The 17315-nt window shown below is 43.9% G+C and overlaps 1 long non-coding RNA gene across 14 annotated transcripts in view; it reads left to right on the top strand.

Moving 5' to 3' along the window:
• Positions 1 to 17315, top strand: part of LOC102164252 (uncharacterized) — a 234037-nt gene that overhangs the window by 82913 nt on the left and 133809 nt on the right. Inside the window, exon 5 of one of the 14 annotated variants that reach the window (XR_014840306.1) lies at positions 829 to 2430. The exons of the other annotated variants lie outside the window; for them this stretch is intronic. This is a non-coding gene — a long non-coding RNA (uncharacterized LOC102164252). Of the gene's footprint in view, positions 1 to 828; positions 2431 to 17315 lie in introns of those variants that run through there. 14 annotated transcript variants of the gene reach the window in all.

The raw sequence follows: 17315 nt of genomic DNA, 5'->3' as shown, positions 1-17315 counted from the left end.
AGTGCTAATATCTCTTTGAGATCCTGACTTCTGTGCTTTTGGATGTATACCAGAAGCGGAATTGCTGGATCATATGGTAGTTCTATTCTTAGTTTTGGGGAAAACTCCATACTGTTTTCCAGAGTGGATGCATAGTTTTACGCTCCCATCCACATTGTACAAGGGTTTTAATTTCTCTGTATCCTTAACAGCACTTTTTGCCTTTTTCTTTTTTTTATTAATAGCCATCCTAACAGATGTGAGTGATCTTTATCTTGTGGTTTTGATTTGCATTTGTATGGTTTTTTTTTTTTTTGTCTTTTTGCCTTTTCTGGGGGCCCTCCCATGGCATATGGAGGTTCCCAGTCTAGGGGTCTAATCGGAGCTGTAGCTGCCGGCCTATGCCACAGCCATAGCAACACGGGATCCAAGCCGCATCTGCGACCTACACCACAGCTTGCGGTAACGCCAGACCCTTAACCCACTGAGTGAGGCCAGGGATTGAACCTGCAACCTCATGGTTTCTAGTTGGCTTTGTTAACCACTGAACCATGATCGGAACTCCCATTAGCCCACTTTTTAATCAATTATTAGTTTTTTTCTATTAAGTTATAGGAGTTCTTTATATATTTTGGAAATTAACCTTTATCAGGTATATGGATTGCAGATATGTTCTCCTGTTCTGTAGGTTGCCTTTCCACTCTGTTGATTGTTTCCTTTGCTGTGCAAAAGCTTTTCAGTTAGATATAATCCCACTTGTCTATTTTTTGTGTGTGTGTGATCTGTGCTTTTGGTATCATATCCATGAATTTATTGTTAAGATTAATGTCATTCATTTCTCCAAAGAAGATATGCAGATGGCCAACAAACACATGAAAAAATGCTCAACATCGCTGGTTATAAGAGAAATGCAAATCAAAACTACCATGAGATATCACCTCACACCAGTCAGAATGGCCATCATTAATAAATCCACAAATAACAAGTGCTGGAGGGGCTGTGGAGAAAAGGGAACCCTCCTGCACTGTTGGTGGGAATGTAAACTGGTACAGCCACTATGGAGAACAGTTTGGAGATACCTTAGAAATCTATACATAGAACTTCCACATGACCCCGCAATCCCACTCTTGGGCATCTATCCGGACAAAACTCTACTTAAAAGAGACACGTGTGCCCGCATGTTCATTGCAGCACTAGTCACAATAGCCAAGACATGGAAACAATCCAAATATCCATCGACAGATGATTGGATTCGGAAGAGGTGGTATATATACACAATGGAATACTACTCAGCCATCAAAAAGAATGACATAATGCCATTTGCAGCCACATGGATGGAACTAGAGAATCTCATCCTGAGTGAAATGAGCCAGAAAGACAAAGACAAATACCATATGATATCACTTATAAGTGGAATCTAATATCCAGCACAAATGAACATCTCCTCAGAAAAGAAAATCATGGACTTGGAGAAGAGACTTGTGGCTGCCTGATGGGAGGGGGAGGGAGTGGGAGGGATCGGGAGCTTGGGCTTATCAGACACAACCTAGAATAGATTTACAAGGAGATCCTGCAGAATAGCATTGAGAACTATGTCTAGATACTCATGTTGCAACAGAAGAAAGGCTAGGGGGAAAATGTAATTGTAATGTATACATGTAAGGATAACTTGACCCCCTTGCTGCACAGTGGGAAAAAAAAAAAAGATTAATGTCATTAATGTCTCCTATATTTTCTTCTAGGAGTTTTGTAGTTTCATATCTTACATTTAAGTCTTAAGTCCATTTTGAGTTGATTTTTGTATATAGTATAAGATAAAGGTCCAGTTTCATTATTTTCCATATGAATAACCAGATTTCACAAAACCATTTGTTGAAGAGACTGTCTTTTCCCATTGTGTATTCTTGGCATGGTTACTAAAGTAACATCTTGGCCTCTCAATCCAGGGCTGTTTGCACTCCTCCAGTGCCTTTCATTTGAGATGAACTAAAAGGTCCATCTGCTCCAACAATGCCACAATGATTAGAATTTCCTAGAATAGTCTTTTTTTAGAGATTTATCCTAACAAAATAGTGACTTACAGAAAAATATATTCACAAGGATCTTTATAGCAACATTTTGGAAAATAGTAAAATTCAAAGACAAATCAAAAGGCAGATTGGTTTTATCCATTTGGTAGCAACCATCCAATGTAATAGTGTATATCATTAAAAATATTCTTAGAAAGGGTATGCACTGGCTTAGGGCCTCAGTGATGGTTCCAGGGTCAGTCGAAACAGTGGTGTGATCTTCTGGATGCTGGACTGTGGGTGGTTTCTACTTTCTTTATAATTTTCTGTGGTTTTTAAGTTTTATGCAATGGACATTCATTATATTACTTTTGTATTATTTTACCTTTGAAAATAAAAGTGAAATGTCTTTTTGACAGACTGTAGATACTAGTTAAAGAAAGTTGCCAATGTTTTCTATAATTCCTGAGTTCTTTGGGTAGCTTACCTCTTACCGCTAGATGGATTTTTCTTTTTGCTGAATAACACTCTTTGGTGGTTCATGTTGAGAGGAGGTGTGGGTGGTAAAAAAAAAAATTTTTTTTTTGTTCATTTTTGTATACTTAAAGTGTGTTTATTTTTCCCTTACTCTTTTTTTTTTTTTTTTTTTTTTTTTTGGTCTTTGCTATTTCTTGGGCTGCTCCCGCAGAATATGGAGGTTCCCAGGCTAGGGGTCGAATCGGAGCTGTAGCCACCGGCCTACGCCAGAGCCACAGCAACGTGGGATCCGAGCCACGTCTGCAACCTACACCACAGCTCACGGCAACGCCGGATGGTTAACCCACTGAGCAAGGGCAGGGACCGAACCCGCAACCTCATGGTTCCTGGTCGGATTTGTTAACCACTGCGCCACGACGGGAACACCCTCCCTTAACTCTTTAATGATCATTTAGCAGAGTATATAGTTTTAAATTACATTTTCCTTCAACATTTTGAAGATACTATCCTCTTGTCCTATGGCAGCCATTATTGCTGCTGAAAAAGATGGAGGTCAGTTTAGTGAGCATATTTTTTGTAGGTGTTCTCTCTCTCTCCATCTCTCTCTGATTGCTTTTATGATTTTTGTTTTTAATATTCTTCAGTTTCACCATGCTATGTCTCAGTGGAGGTTTCTTTTTGTTTACTCTGCTTGGTGTGTGGCATATCCTTTCAATCTGAGGCTTCATAATCTGTCATCCATTCCTAGCATTTCCTCTTTGGATATTGCCTTGCCATCAGTTCCTCGGTTCTCTTCTTCTAGAAGTCTGACCACTTGCATGTTTGAGTGTTTCAGTCTATTCTCTGTTTCCCATTTAAGACTTTTTTTTTTTCCTTTTGGCTTTTTAGGACCACACCCGAGGCATATGGAGGTTCCCAGGCTAGGGGTTGAATTGGAGCTGTAGCTGCCAGCCTACGTCACAGACGCAGCCACGGAGGATCCAAGCCACGTATGCGGCCTATACTACAGCTCACGACAATGCCAGATCCTTAACCCATTGAACAAGTCCAGAGATTGAACTTGCGTCCTCGTGGATGCTACTCAGATTGGTTAACCACTGAGCCATGTTGGGAACGCCTAAAGCATTTTTAAATTGAGGTAGAGTTTTTATACAGAGAAATGCATAGACATTAAGTATACAGTTTTGATAAATGTATGTACCTATAACCACAACCCCAATTAAGATTTAGAACATATCCATCACCAAGAACATTCCCTATGCCTCTGTCAAGAAATTCTCACCTCATAGACCAGTGTTATGTTTTTTCCCACCATATGTTAGTGTTTCTATTCTTCAAATTCTTATAAATGGAATCATGCAGAATATACTTTTTTGTGTGCAGTCTCTTTCACTCAAAATATTTTTTAAATTCAATCATGTTGTATGTCCCAGTAGCTCATTGCCTTTATTTTGTCAGAGTGATATTTTATTATGGAAAAATGCAAGAATTTGTTTATTTTCCTGCATCATCTGGGGGGAATGAGGTCCATTCTATTGATTGCTTTTTTCCCTTGAATATTAATCATATAGACTCAGAAAGTCATTGAACTCAGAGCCATATCGCTTCTGCCTCTGATTTCCTCACTCTCTACCACCTGTTGGTACCTAATTTTCTTCTCTTACCCAGCTGTTCAGTGTCTCCACTGATTTCCTTTGTCACCTAGTAGGGAAGAACTCTGATTGCATCATTCACTCACATAACACATTGGGGACTGTGGTAGATAGAATAACGCCTCCCTCAAAATGTCCATGTCCTAGTCCCCAGAACCTGGGAGTCTGTTACCTTACATGGCAGAGATAACTTTGTAGATAGGATTCCTTTAAGGTTTTGAAATGGGAGGATTCGCCTGTGTTGCTGGGATGGGTCCAGTGGAATCACAAGGGTCCTCATGAGATGGGGGCTAGCTGGTCAAGGGCAGGGAAGGAGATGTGCTAAAGGAAGCAGAGTCAGAGGAGGTGATGTGATGATGGCAGCAGAGAGACAGAGACAGAGATTGGAAGATGCCCTGCTGGGGCTTTCACAGTGGAGGAAGGGGTCATGAGCCAAGGAATGCAGGCAGCCCCTGGAAGTTAAAAAAAGCCAGGAATGGATTCTTTCCTAGAGCCTCCAGAGAGAGGGCAGCCTTGCTGACCCATTTTAGACTTCGGACCTCCAGAAATATGAGAATAAGTTTGTGTTGTTTTAAGCCATAAGTTTTTGGGGATTTGTTATATAATAATAAGAAACTAGTAGAGGGACGGACTGAAGGTTTGACCTCCCTAGAAATGTTTGAAATCTACAATAGGCCCAAAGGAGCAGGGGATAACTTAATTTAAATGAATGACTCTGTAATGATGGGTTTCAGCCATGCAACATACCTCACCTACCTGCTTCTGGAAAGATCTTTGCCTCTTATAATGTCTGCTCCTCCTTCATCAATGCCATTGCTTTGGAATATGGTCTTATTTCTCTAATAAGGCTCCTTCTACACTGCTGTAGAGCTGGGACAGTTCCTAGCACTGGGGCAGGTTTTAATTTATTGGCCTCAAGACAGACGCAGTGAAGGGAACAGGCTGTGAAAACATGAGAGCTTCTCAACCTAGAGGCAGGAGGCCTTGTGGGGCCCTGGACCCCTCAGAGAAGATGCAGGATTGGTGGAAGGAGGCGCCCAGGTCCGAGGCTTGGCCCAGCGAGGTCTCACCCTATGGCCCTACAGGCCTAGTGAGATCACGTAACTCCTCTAACAAACCGAACAGAGGAACAAGGTGCAGTAAGAAACAAAGGTGATTTTGCTTCCGATTCTTCAGAGATAGCAATATGTCAGCGGCCCCCAGAGAGGCTGAAAGTAAATGAATCAGTGCTAGAAAGTGAAGGATACCATCCGCACTGAATGGTGAAAAGGACTCTGAACAGTATCTTCATTGATTTTTTCTGTAATTGACACAGCATCTTGGTTTGCCTTCGGGCTTCAGAAGGAGAAAATGGGGAGCCTGTGTACACAGCTTCCTTGGGTTGGAATTTAATAAAAAAATTCCCCTGAATGAGCTTCCTTCCCTTCATCGTTTCTCTTTCTCTTTGTGTTGCCTCTCCACTCTTTCCTTCTTTCTGCTTTCTTCCTTCATTTCTTCTTCCTTTCCCACTCCTTCCTTGCAAGTCAGCCCCTCCCTGCAACCCCCCCTCCTCATTTCCTTCTGTACAAGTAAGAGTTTAGACAATAGATGCCACAGTATGGGTACCCTATTTCTGCTGAATGTGACATCCAGGACCTTAGGAGAAAAAAATAACACATTCCATCTTTTGTTGGCTTTAATCTTATCAGGTCAGAAGCTCTTTTTATTTATTTTTTATTTTAGGGCTGCACCAGCGGCATCTGGAAGCTCCCAGGCTAAGGGTCAAATCAGAGCTGCAGCTGCCAGCCTATGACACAGCCATAACAACTTAGGATCCAAGCCGCATCTGTGACCTGCACCACAGCTCACAGCAATGCCGGATCCTTAACCCACTGAGGCCAGGGGTTGAACCCTTGTCCTCATGGATACTGGTCGGTTTCGTTTCTGCTGAGCCACAACAGGAACTACCTCAGTATTTTTTTTTTTTTTTTTGGTGGAAAAATCTCTCTCATCATTGCCATATCTGAGCAATTGGAGTGGGAAGCAGGAGAAGACCTGGGCTCCCTTCAGGGGCTCCCGTGGGCCCATCTCATAGGAGGTGGAAGGATCACCTTCTCGCCTGCTGGGGCAGCCTCACTCCCCAGTCCAGGCCTCAGCCTCCTCCATCTGGTTCCTGGCCATGTTGCTGGTTATGGATTTCACAAATGGGAAAAGCAGAGGTCAGCCAGATAATTTTCAGGAGAGCTTCTCCTAATGATTCCCTCTGTAGGGCAAGTCTGGCTCCTAAGCCAGAGGGAAGAGCTGTCAGCAGATTGCTCAGCAGCCTCTGGGAAGGGCCAGAGAAGTAGGATCTGGTGCTGGGGATGGCAGATCATCCCATAATCTCTCTGTGTAGCAGAGCTGCTGGCCTAAGTGTGCTTGGAGGAATGGAAAGCGTTTCAGACGTTCTATCATAAAGATAGTCCTGCAGGCCCAAAGCTCATCTTGGTGAAGAAGAGTTTCTAAAATTATTTAACAAAAAGTAAAGTGAACCTCAGAGTTTGTGGTTGTTTGTTTTTAAGAGCTGACCTCAAATTGGCCTTGGTGGACCACATGCAACAAATCTTTATAAAGTTCCTGCTCAGTGTCAGGTACTGTGCTTTATATGGTGAATATGAGTCAGCAACAAATCAGATGGAACACCCTATTTTCCAAGAAAATGTAAAACTACCTGTATGCCAGCTGCTGGGGGGTGGGGTGGGGTGGGGTGGGCACAGGAGGGTTAATGGGAGGCTGACCTGGTCAGGGAGGTCAGGAAGCAGTTCCCCGAGGAAGCAGTGACTTGGTGCTGGGAACTAAAATCTGTAGGAAGAGTAGGGGTTAATGAGGGGAGGCTGGCGAGTGGGAGAATGTCCAAGATATAAAGAGAGGCATGGATGAGGCCATGTGGCGTGGTGGCTTCAAAATGAAAAGAAGCCCTGAATGGTTGGCCATTGCCAAGGGGGAGAAAGGTAAAATGTGGACTTGGAGAGTCGGACCAGGGTGAAGATTTTGGTCTTTATCTCAAAAGCATTTGGAGGGTTTGTTAGCGGCTTTAATGTGTGTGTGTGTGAGAGAGAGAGACGGAGACAGAGACAGAGATAGAGATAGAGAGACACAAGAGATACAGAGAGACAGCGACAGAGACAGAGAGGGTATCAGAAGTCAGTGGCATTGGCTGGGGCTAGGGTGGAGGTGGAGAGAAGTGGATAGAGACTGTGGATATTTTAAAGAGAAAATTGGCTGTATTTGGTGATGAGCCGGATGAGAAAGGTGAGTGAGGGGAAAGAATTAATGACTCCCGGGTTTCTGGACTGAGCAACCGTGTGGACAAAGGGCGATGTCATTTGATGATGCAGAGACCTCTGGTGAAGGACCAGTTTTGGGGAAGGGCATGAATTTGGCCTTAATCATGTTGGGTTGGAGGTGCCCTTGAAAAATCTAAATGGAAATGTCAGATTAATGTCCCCATGTCCTTCCTGGTTCTTCCTGGCACTGACTGAGAGCTACTGCCATACACAGTTTCATCTGACACTGCCCCCTACCCCATTATATGCATGTGGGCAGAGAAAGTATTGTTCTCGCCTTTAGATAAGAAAACTGAGGCTCAGAAAGGGTAAGTTGCTTGACTGAGGTCGCACAGCCAGAAATGTGTAGAATTGGGGCCAGTTTCATTTTTTTTTTCTTTTTGCTTTTTTAGGGCAGTACCCATGGCATATGGAGGTTCCCAGGCTAGAGGTCCAGTCGGAGCTATAGCTGCCAGCCTACACAACAGCCACAGCAACATCGGATCTGAGCCTCGTCTGCAACCCACACCACAGCTCACGGCAACACCGGATCCTTAACTTACTGATCAAGGCCAAGGATCAAACTGGTAACCTCATGGTTCCCAGTCAGATTCGTCTCCACTGAACCATGATGGGAACTCCCCAGTTTAATTCTTTTGACTCCATTGTGGGCCCCTTCTCATCTTAACGCACTGCTTTCTAGTGATGCCAGATGAGTAATGATGAGCTTCCTGGTGCTGTGGCAGACTGCCGGGAAAAGATATTTTGGCAAATGCGGGCTTCTGCCTGGGTGGTCCCAAAGTCTGTCTACAAGTGAGGCTGATGCCACAGGACATTCTAAGTGCTAGTGGCAGCAACTGATAGTGTCACACTGCTGCCATAGAATGTTTAGTGTGTGGTCAAATCACATTCAAGATTCAAAATTCAACTAAGAGGACTAACGTTTGCTGTTGCCTCTTTGCTCCTCCCCAGCAGCTCTGTGATATGGGGAGGTGGGTCTCTTGATCCCCATCTTATGGACAGGTAAACTGAGGGACATTAATGCAAGTTACACGTCCAAGGTGGCTCAGCTGGAAAGTAGTCAAGCTGGGACTGAAACTCAGGTCGGTCTGACCATAACTCCATGCTCCTTCAGTGAAGCCCCACTGATTCCTTACGGGCCAAGTTGAACCAGATGACCATGAAGGGACCTTCATATGCTCCCATTTAATGATTTGAATCATGAAAAGATTGTTAGGGAAAAAATAACACCAAACATGGTTCTAAGGTGAACGGGTTGTTGCTTTATGTCATTTTTCCTTGAATACCAAGGGTCACCTCTGTGGTTGTATGGAATACTAATGCCTGTTTTCCCCTGATCATATAAAAAAAATCAGGCTCCAAATAAAGCAATAAAACAATTCTTATGGAGCTGTCTTAACAAGGAGAAACTAGTCTATTCTGCTTCTTTTTCCTTTCTAGCAGCCCACTTTGAGCTTGAGGGGAGTAGGTGGGGGAGAAAGGATTTACTAGGGAAGATTTAGCAGCAGCGTAAGGACCAGAAGCAGGACAGGTATCAAGCACCCCCTTGGGGTGGGGAAAAATTTCCCTGGCCCCTTATACCTTTCTCTTGGGACTTCCTCTTCCCTTTCCTCTTTCCCGAGTGTGGCCCCCAATCCCCTTTCTCCACGATGTGGTCAGTGCCTTGCATCAAGGACTTGCTGCCCCAACCACACATTACAGTTGCGAGGGGGACTTTAAAATACATGTAGATACTGGGCAGCATCCCAGACCAATTGATTCAGAGCCTTTGGCACTGGGATGGGTGATTCTAATGTGTCCCCAGGGCTAAGAACCACTGCTCGAATGTTTGTGCCCCCAAAACTTTCTTGGTATTTTGGAGGAGAGCTAATTCAGGAGGTGGGCATAGGAAGAGGAGCAGTGAAGGTGACTGAGGCTGAGTTCCAGAGCTGCGGGTGTGTCTGACGTGTGACTGATGGCAGGGGAGGATGTGCCAAGGTGGGGGGTGGTCAGGGCTGTTTCAGGAGAGAGAGGGAGAGAGTGGGGGAGACTGGGGAGCAGGGAGAGCTGGTCCGGTTCTGAGGAGCCCAACTGGAGTCATCTTAAGGGGTGATGGGGGGATGAGAACCTGCCTGAAGTGAGGAGGAATCGGGAGCTGAAAGAAAAATAAAGCAGCACTAGGAAGGTTATGCTTCTCTTTCAAGGAAGTTGGTGGCAGAAGAAAAGAATTCTTGAAGCAGTAGCAGGTTGTGGCCCAGGTGACAGCAATCTTTTTATTAAAGTGGAGAACTTGAGCATGTTTATGTGTCAAGGTCAGCACCCAGCAGTAGTGAGGAGGTTTGGAAAAGGTGAAAGTGATGGACAAAGATTCTTCCCAGGCTGGGATCTGATTTATTTTGTTAATCTTGTTACTTCTCTGTGCCTCAGTTATCATATCTCTAAAAACAGGATAATAATAATAATAGCTGCTTCAAAAGGCTGTGGAGGGCAGTGTGCCTGGCACATAGTAAGCATGATGTGATATGTCCTTGCCATCATCTGTCCTCCTGCCCTCCTCCATCACATTCTTTGTTTGCACTCTCTCTGTCCCAGGACACATCCACCTGGGCTCATCATGGCATGGGGAAGTGGTACTGCAGCCCCCTCCCATCCTGGATGGGATGGGTGGTCTGCATGTGCTGCAGAGCAGAAGAGGACAGTTTAGCTCTCCTGCCTCTAACTCTGGCATTTGGATTATTTCCTTTATAGTCTTTAATAGCCATGCTAATTTTGTCACAAAAATATATACTTGGTCCTTGCAGCATATGGTGCGATGACAAAACTCTCAGTGTAGCAGAGTGATGGAAAAGGCTCATCGCCAGGACTTTTCATTTAAAAGGTGTTTTAGATGTGGGTAACAGCACCCCAGCCCTCAACTGGCTGTCAGTTCCCATGTCCATCCCTGCGTGGGGCTGTGGGGAGAGCTCAGAGCTGGACACCAGACCACCTGGGTTCCAGCCCTTAACCTAGCAGCAAGCAGCTGTGTGACCTCAGGCTGGTGGCTTCACATCTCTGGGTCCACGTGACTTCCTATGAGGGCACTGAACCTCAGTTTCAGTGGTGGATGCCCAATTCTTGACCTTCTTGGCTGCTGTTGCTGCTGCCATCCCTCCCAGAGGTCAGGGGGCCTCACATCTCTCCACTGAGACTGCTCAGCAAGGCCAGTGGTGGCCACGAGAGGAAGCCATGAGGAAAGGCAGGGCAGGATTTTAGGGGATCACAGAAGGCCTAGCTACATCCCCAGTGGGCACCTTCTCCTCAGGGAAATCTATTTGTACTTGATTCCTTTTGTTTCAAAGGTGAGGTCTGCGGAACGGGGCATCCTAGTTCAAGTCCTTCCCATCTCAGCAGGAGTCTATGTCAGGTGCTTTCCTGAGAGCACCAGAGCCTTGAGGGAAAGGTCTGGCAAGTGGAAAGCTGGTCACAGAGAGGGGAGAAGGGGGAAAATGACTTGCTTGTGGTTTGCTGGAGGAGGTGTGTCATGTCTGTCAGCTGTGCCGTGACTGTAGCTGTCTTTTATTATGTTCTGGGTTGTGCAGCCCAGTGGCTCAGAGCTGGGCAGATGGGGTTCGCCGTTCCAGAACAACTTATGAGCTGAAGGATCTTGTACCATTTCTTAAAATACTGCTCTGCACCTTGGGTTCTGCATCTGCAGCCTTCCTCACAGTGACAACAACAAATATCTGGGGGGCACTCACCATGGACTGGGGTCTGTTCTGCACCCATTCAGTCCTTGCAGCCCCGCCGTGTTTCAGCTTGGTTATTATCCTCAATTTACAGACCAGGAAACTGACTCATTCAGAGAGGCCACGTGACTTGGGGCAAGTCAAACTGTGGCTCAAGGTCAGGCTGGGCTGCAAACCCAGGCAGGCTGGCTCTGACCTGAGCTCTGAGCTCTTGTGCATACCACCCACCTAAAGTCCTGGCACTGATCTCATGCTGTCCTCCTCCTCCACTCACTTTCCCACCACATTGGTCATTCACCAACTCCACACTCCTCTCATTCCTTGAAGACTTTGCCAGGAGGCTGGCCATTATGCTTGCCTGTCTTGCTGCCTTAATTCCTGGTAGATGATCCTTTCTGCCTTAGCATACCTGTTCCTTGACCTCCCCAGCTTCCAGTCCATCTCACTCTCCACCCTGCCGTCCTCCCGAGTTGTCCCCTTGACTCTCAGTAACTATCACCCGTCCCTCAGTTCCACTTACCTTATTCTGTAACCCTAAGTCACATCAGTTCACATCACACCCTTTGTTCCCCGAATCTAATAGGTAGCCCTCACTCAGGCCCTGCAGCTGACTGGGGCTCCCACCTCCCACCTCTCACTGTTCCCCATCTCCCCCCACCTCCCTCTCTCCTCACCCATTGTCAGTTTCATGGCCCATTGTTATGTTTACATTCGTACATACATGCTCCCCTGGTTAGCTTCTCTTTCAAAATTCTAACCCTGGTGAAATCCAGCCGTCCCCTTGCCCTGCAGCTATGTCCATGCAGCTGAACAGGTTGGGAGAAACATACACAGCCTCTGGCCTTGAACCCACAACCGCGAACTTCCAGTGAACAATTCCACTGCATCTCTTGTGTCCACTCACACTTTCACATTTGACTAATTTCTACTTCCTCTCTCCTCGAAGCTTCCCCATGGTAGTACCAGTTGATGAACTTGGCTTGCTATTGCATTGAGAGGATGGAAGCCATCAGGAGAGAGTTGGCACACACTGCCACCATCAAACCCATGTGCCCACCTCATCTGTGTCCAGTGTGAAAAATCAGATACAGAATGGAGACCAGACTTGAAACCCCCTTAGCAGACAAAACCATTTCAGCCACATACGCAAAACTAAATCTAGCTTATGACTTTTTTTTTTGTCTTTTTCTAGGGCCTCACCTGTGGCGTATGGAGGTTCCCAGGCTAGGGGTCCAATCGGAGCTGTGGCTGCCAGCCTACACCATAGCCACAGCAACATGGGATCTGAGCCACATCTGTCACCTAAACCACAGCTCACAGCAATGCTGGATCCTTAACCCACTGAGCAAGGCCAGGGATCGAACCCTCGACCTCATGGTTTCTAGTTGGCTTCATTAACCACTGAGCCACGATGGGAACTCCTAGCTTATGAACACAAGCAAAACCTAACTTAGGTTATTTATTTAAATTCTTCTGATCATCATAAAAAAAAAAAAAACTTGGTTGTTTCCCTGAAATGGTGTGAGATACTCATTTCTAAACAATTGCCTGCTTTCCCCAAACCCAGATTGTAATAACTCATCCTTGTAAAGGTTAAACCAACTTCCTCATTTTCACTTTATAAGCCATACCGTAAAGAAACTTGCCATCTTCCTAAAATGGTATGAGATAATCATTTTAACCAATCCCCTGCTGCCTGGAAAATCCCATTGTAATAACCAATTACTGTAAAGGTTAAACAGCTTTCTCATTTCTCATTTCTCATCACGTGCTAAGCCACCCTGTGATGTCACGCCTCTGAGTTTCACATCAGTTTTGAATTTGACGGCTACTAATGCACGATCTATTCTTAAATGCACAATAAACTCCTACTGAATATGGTTTTCTTGAACTGGTGGATTTAATTTTGCTATTTTCGTTTTTTGACAAATTCTGACATCAGAAATGGGAGCCAAAAAAGATCACCTGTGACCCAGGGGCCAGTGAGCTATGAGGGGCTGGTTCCCACAGAGCCTGTCGAGGTCACTTGCCAACCTAAAGTTGGAGGGCAGGTCTCTCTTGGATCTGAGCTTTGCTCCCTTTTCGTTTTAAAAGATCTGACTTTACTGTGCATAGCTATGTTTTGTTTGTTGAAACTTCTTGGTAAGTCATCCTTTTCTTTTTCTTTTTTTCTTTTTTTTCGTTTTACGGCTGCACCTTTCCAGTGTGTTGTATTCTCTCAAGGGTTTAATATACCTTTTGGCAGCTACTCGTGAACCAAGTGGTATCCCTCAGCATTAGACAACTGGAAGAACTCAACAATAACCATACAAATGATGATAATAACAGTGAGACAGGACTCTCTGTCCAGATGATTCAACTAGTAGAAACAGTGACTATGATTTTCTTCAGCTTGGCTATATGAGAAGTGGTAACTTGAGAGTAATGCTTTGCTAGTTGCTCATACTCTCAGCCTGCTGAGAGAATGACCAGAAGCGGGGAATTATTAAATTAAATACAAAATGATGGAGTTCCCATCGTGGCTCAGCAGTAATGAACCCAACTAGTATCCATGAAGACATGGGTTCAATCCCTGGCCTTGTTCAGTGTGTTAAGGATCCAGTGTTGCCGTGAGCTGTGGTGTAGGTCACAGATCCTGTGTTGCTGTGGCTGTAGCATAGGCTTGCAGCTACAGCTCTGATTTGACCTCTAGCCTGGGAACTTTCATATGCCACAAAATGTGGCCCTAAAAGGACAAAAAAAAAAAAAAAAAGAGAGAGAATAGACTTGAAAATTTCCTGAGCATGGAAAAACCATGTAAGGCACCTAAGCAAAACTAAGTCAAGTTTATTTAGTGAACTAGGTGTAACATAACTCAGGTTATTTTCTGTAAATGTCCCTGATGATCACAAGAGAAACTTGAGTCATCCTCCTGAAGTGGTATAAGATACTTTTAACCAATCCCCTGCCATCTTGAAACCTCTATTGTAATGACCAATTATTCCAAAGCTTAAACTACTTCCTCACTTCATAAGCCACCTGCAGCATAGTGCCCCTGAGTTTCATATCAGTTTTGAATTTGAAAGCTCCCAGTTGGCAAACTCTTCTTATATGCAAAATAAGCTCTAACTCAATACTAATCTTTTCATCTGGTGCTTTAAATTTTGCTGTTTCTGGGTTTTTGACAACAGGAACTTCTGCTTGCCCTCTTTTTGATGTGGACGAGCAACCTCTGCTCCTTTTGGTCCTAAATCTCAGCTTTTGCACTGCATTCCATCATCTCTCTTCTATTCAAGAACATAGTTCCTGAAATTATCCTTCTCTCTCCTGCATTATTAAAATTTTCCCTCTTTACTGGGTCACCCATCATCATGTAAGCATGCTATAATTTCTCACATTCTTACTAAAACACAGGACTCTTATCCATTGCCTCATCTTTCTACTCTCCTTCATGGCAAAAACTCTGAAAGTTTGTCTCTACTTGCTGTATTCAATAGCTTTCCTCCATTCTCTGTTGAATCTACTATAATATGACTTTTGCCTCCAACAATCCAAAGATATTTCTCTCATCATGTTTTCTGATGACTTCCATGTTGCTGAGACCATTGAGCAATTCTCAGTTCTTATTTTATTTGCCATAGAACTAAAGTCGTATCTCCTTTACTTAGGGTATCCTTCTCTCCTATGTGGCATGTTTTCTTCATTTGAGTCTTTGGCGCTTCATTCTTCTGGCTTCCTTCTTACTTTGCGGACTACACTTTCTTAGAATCCTTTGCTGGTCTCATCATTCCTCCAACCCCCAAATGTTGGCATGCCCCAAGGCTCAGTCCTTGGACCTCTTGTCTTTTCTTTTCTTTTTTTTTTTTTTTTTCTTTTCCCACTGTACAGCAAGGGGGTCAGGTCATCCTTAGATGTATACATTGCAGTTACAGTTTTTTCCCCCACCCCCTCTTGTCTTTTCTATCTTCTCTCTGCCTCAATCATCTTATTTGGGGTCCTCGCTTTAAATATCTTCCATATGCTGATGTCTCATAAATTTCTATTTCTAGCCCACTTCTCATCCCTAAGATCCAGACTCATATTTTCAATAGCCATCTCTATACCTCTCTTTTCATCTTCAGAACTGAACTCCTGATCTTCACCTCCAAACTTGCTCTTCCTTTATGTTTCTTCATCTTAGCTTCCACATGGAAATTGCATCTTCCAAGGGTCCAGATCAAAGCTTTTGGATTCAGTTATGATTCTTTCTCTCATGTTGCACATCTAATTCATCAGCAAATCCTATTGGTTCTATCTTAACAGTCTATCCAGGATTCAAAATGTAGATGCCTAAAACCACATGAAGATTCCTGGCCTCTCTGTTTTTCTCCTACTACTCTATTCTGCATCTCAGTCAGAGTAATCCTTTCAAAATGCAAGTTAGACTATCTGACTTCTCACTCAAAAATCTTCTAATAGATTTCCACCTACCTTCAAGGCCCTATGTAATTTGTACTTTCAACTGCCTGTTACATCTCTGTTTGTAATTCCCCTCTCGTTTTTTTCTCTATAGCCGTATAGCTTCCTTGATGTTCTCTAATCATACCAAGAATGCTCCTACCTCAGTATTGCTATTTCTTATACCTGAAATTCTCTTTCCACAAATATCCACATGGTTTGCTCCTTCCTTCCTTCTTTTCTTCCCTGCTACCCTAATTATGATTGCTAGCCTACTTTATTTTCTCCATAGTGCCTATAATCATTTGACATTCTATATATTTTACTTATTTGTCTTATTATCTGTCTCCCCAACCAGGATGTAAGCTCCAAGAAAGAAGAAATTCTTGAAGTTTTGTGTGGGTGTATGGGTATATGTGTGCATGTGTAAGTGTCTGTGGGTGTGTTGATCTCAAGCACCTAGAACAATGCCTCGCACCTAGTAGTTGGCTCAACAATGATCTTTTTTTTTTTTTTTTTTTTTTTTTTGTCTTTTCTAGGGCCTCACCCTTGGCATATGGAGGCTCCCAGGCTAGGGGTCGAATTGGAGCTACAGCTGCCAGACTATGCCAGAGCCACAGCAACGCCAGATCCAAGCTGCATTGGTGACCTACACCACAGCTCATGGCAACACCAGATCCTTAACACACTGAGCAAGGCCAGGGATCGAACCCACAACCTAATAGTTCCTAGTTGGATTCATTAACCACTGAGCCATGACGGGAACTCCTGGTCTATTTAATGAATGGAGAATCAAGACAGATTCTTCTACCATTGACAAGTTGTTAGATTAAGTAATATAGAGCTTGTCACATATTAATGCTTAATAAATAGTAGCAATTATTATTAATCTCCATTTCATCAGGATGAAAAGAAGCAACTATGATGGTGATCATATCCTATATTGACTGTAACTTTACATTTTTGAGGAGTTTGGTTAAAAGTTACTTGTGTGATCAGGGCCATAGGCTATATTTTTAGATATAACCTATAGCCCTTGAGGATAGATTATGAAGAATGGCAAGAACTAAGCCATATTATAAAGGTTAAGAAAACCTTGAGAAAAGAGATTCATGGGGGGAAAGTAAGTTGCCCAATTTTACATAGTAAGTGAGTGTGGTGTGGTGGAATTAGAAACAAAGTTTGTCTGAAGCCAAATTGTGTTCACCGACGTCATGCCCCTCTCCAAAGATTTAGAGACATGGATTTAAATGCCAGGGAAGGAGAGTAGGGAAAGTTTTGGTTAGCTCATGGGGTCTTTTTTTATAGACTATATAATTTGTCTTCTGAAACTTTGAAGCATAATAGGCATGTAGTCTAATGACATTGAAGGTGATCTCATATACCAATATGAGAACTCATATACCAATGTGAGAACTAAATGCCTTTTCATGGGTATTTCTAGTGCTAAGACTATGGTTCTGTCCTTTTGGTCATGAGAATAGGTTGATAAGATAAGAAAGAATTTAGACAATCAATCTATTGGCTGTGCAGACTCAGTGTACTCTGATGTGCTTGCTGTATGAGTCAGTTACTAATGGAATTCATTTGGTTGTTTCTTTTGTGGAAACTTGATGAGTCTTCTGAGTGGTCCTTCCAGACAAAAGGAGAAATTTGAGGCAAGCAGAACTCTTGATTGTCCTTGGTGTCCTACAGGAGCCAGTCCACAGTTGTCTGGAGACTGGCCCTCATGAGAGAAAGAGGCCTGGATCAGAGGCACAGCTAGATAAGTAT

This window comes from Sus scrofa, chromosome 1, assembly GCF_054392235.1.
Source record: "Sus scrofa isolate SSC_HxYL_T2T_F1_AM1 chromosome 1, Sscrofa_HxYL_maternal_Yorkshire_Landrace_v2.0, whole genome shotgun sequence".
NCBI classification, from domain to species: domain Eukaryota; kingdom Metazoa; phylum Chordata; class Mammalia; order Artiodactyla; family Suidae; genus Sus; species Sus scrofa.
Note: the sequence above shows the minus strand (reverse complement) of the source record. Positions and strands in the feature narration are given on the sequence as shown.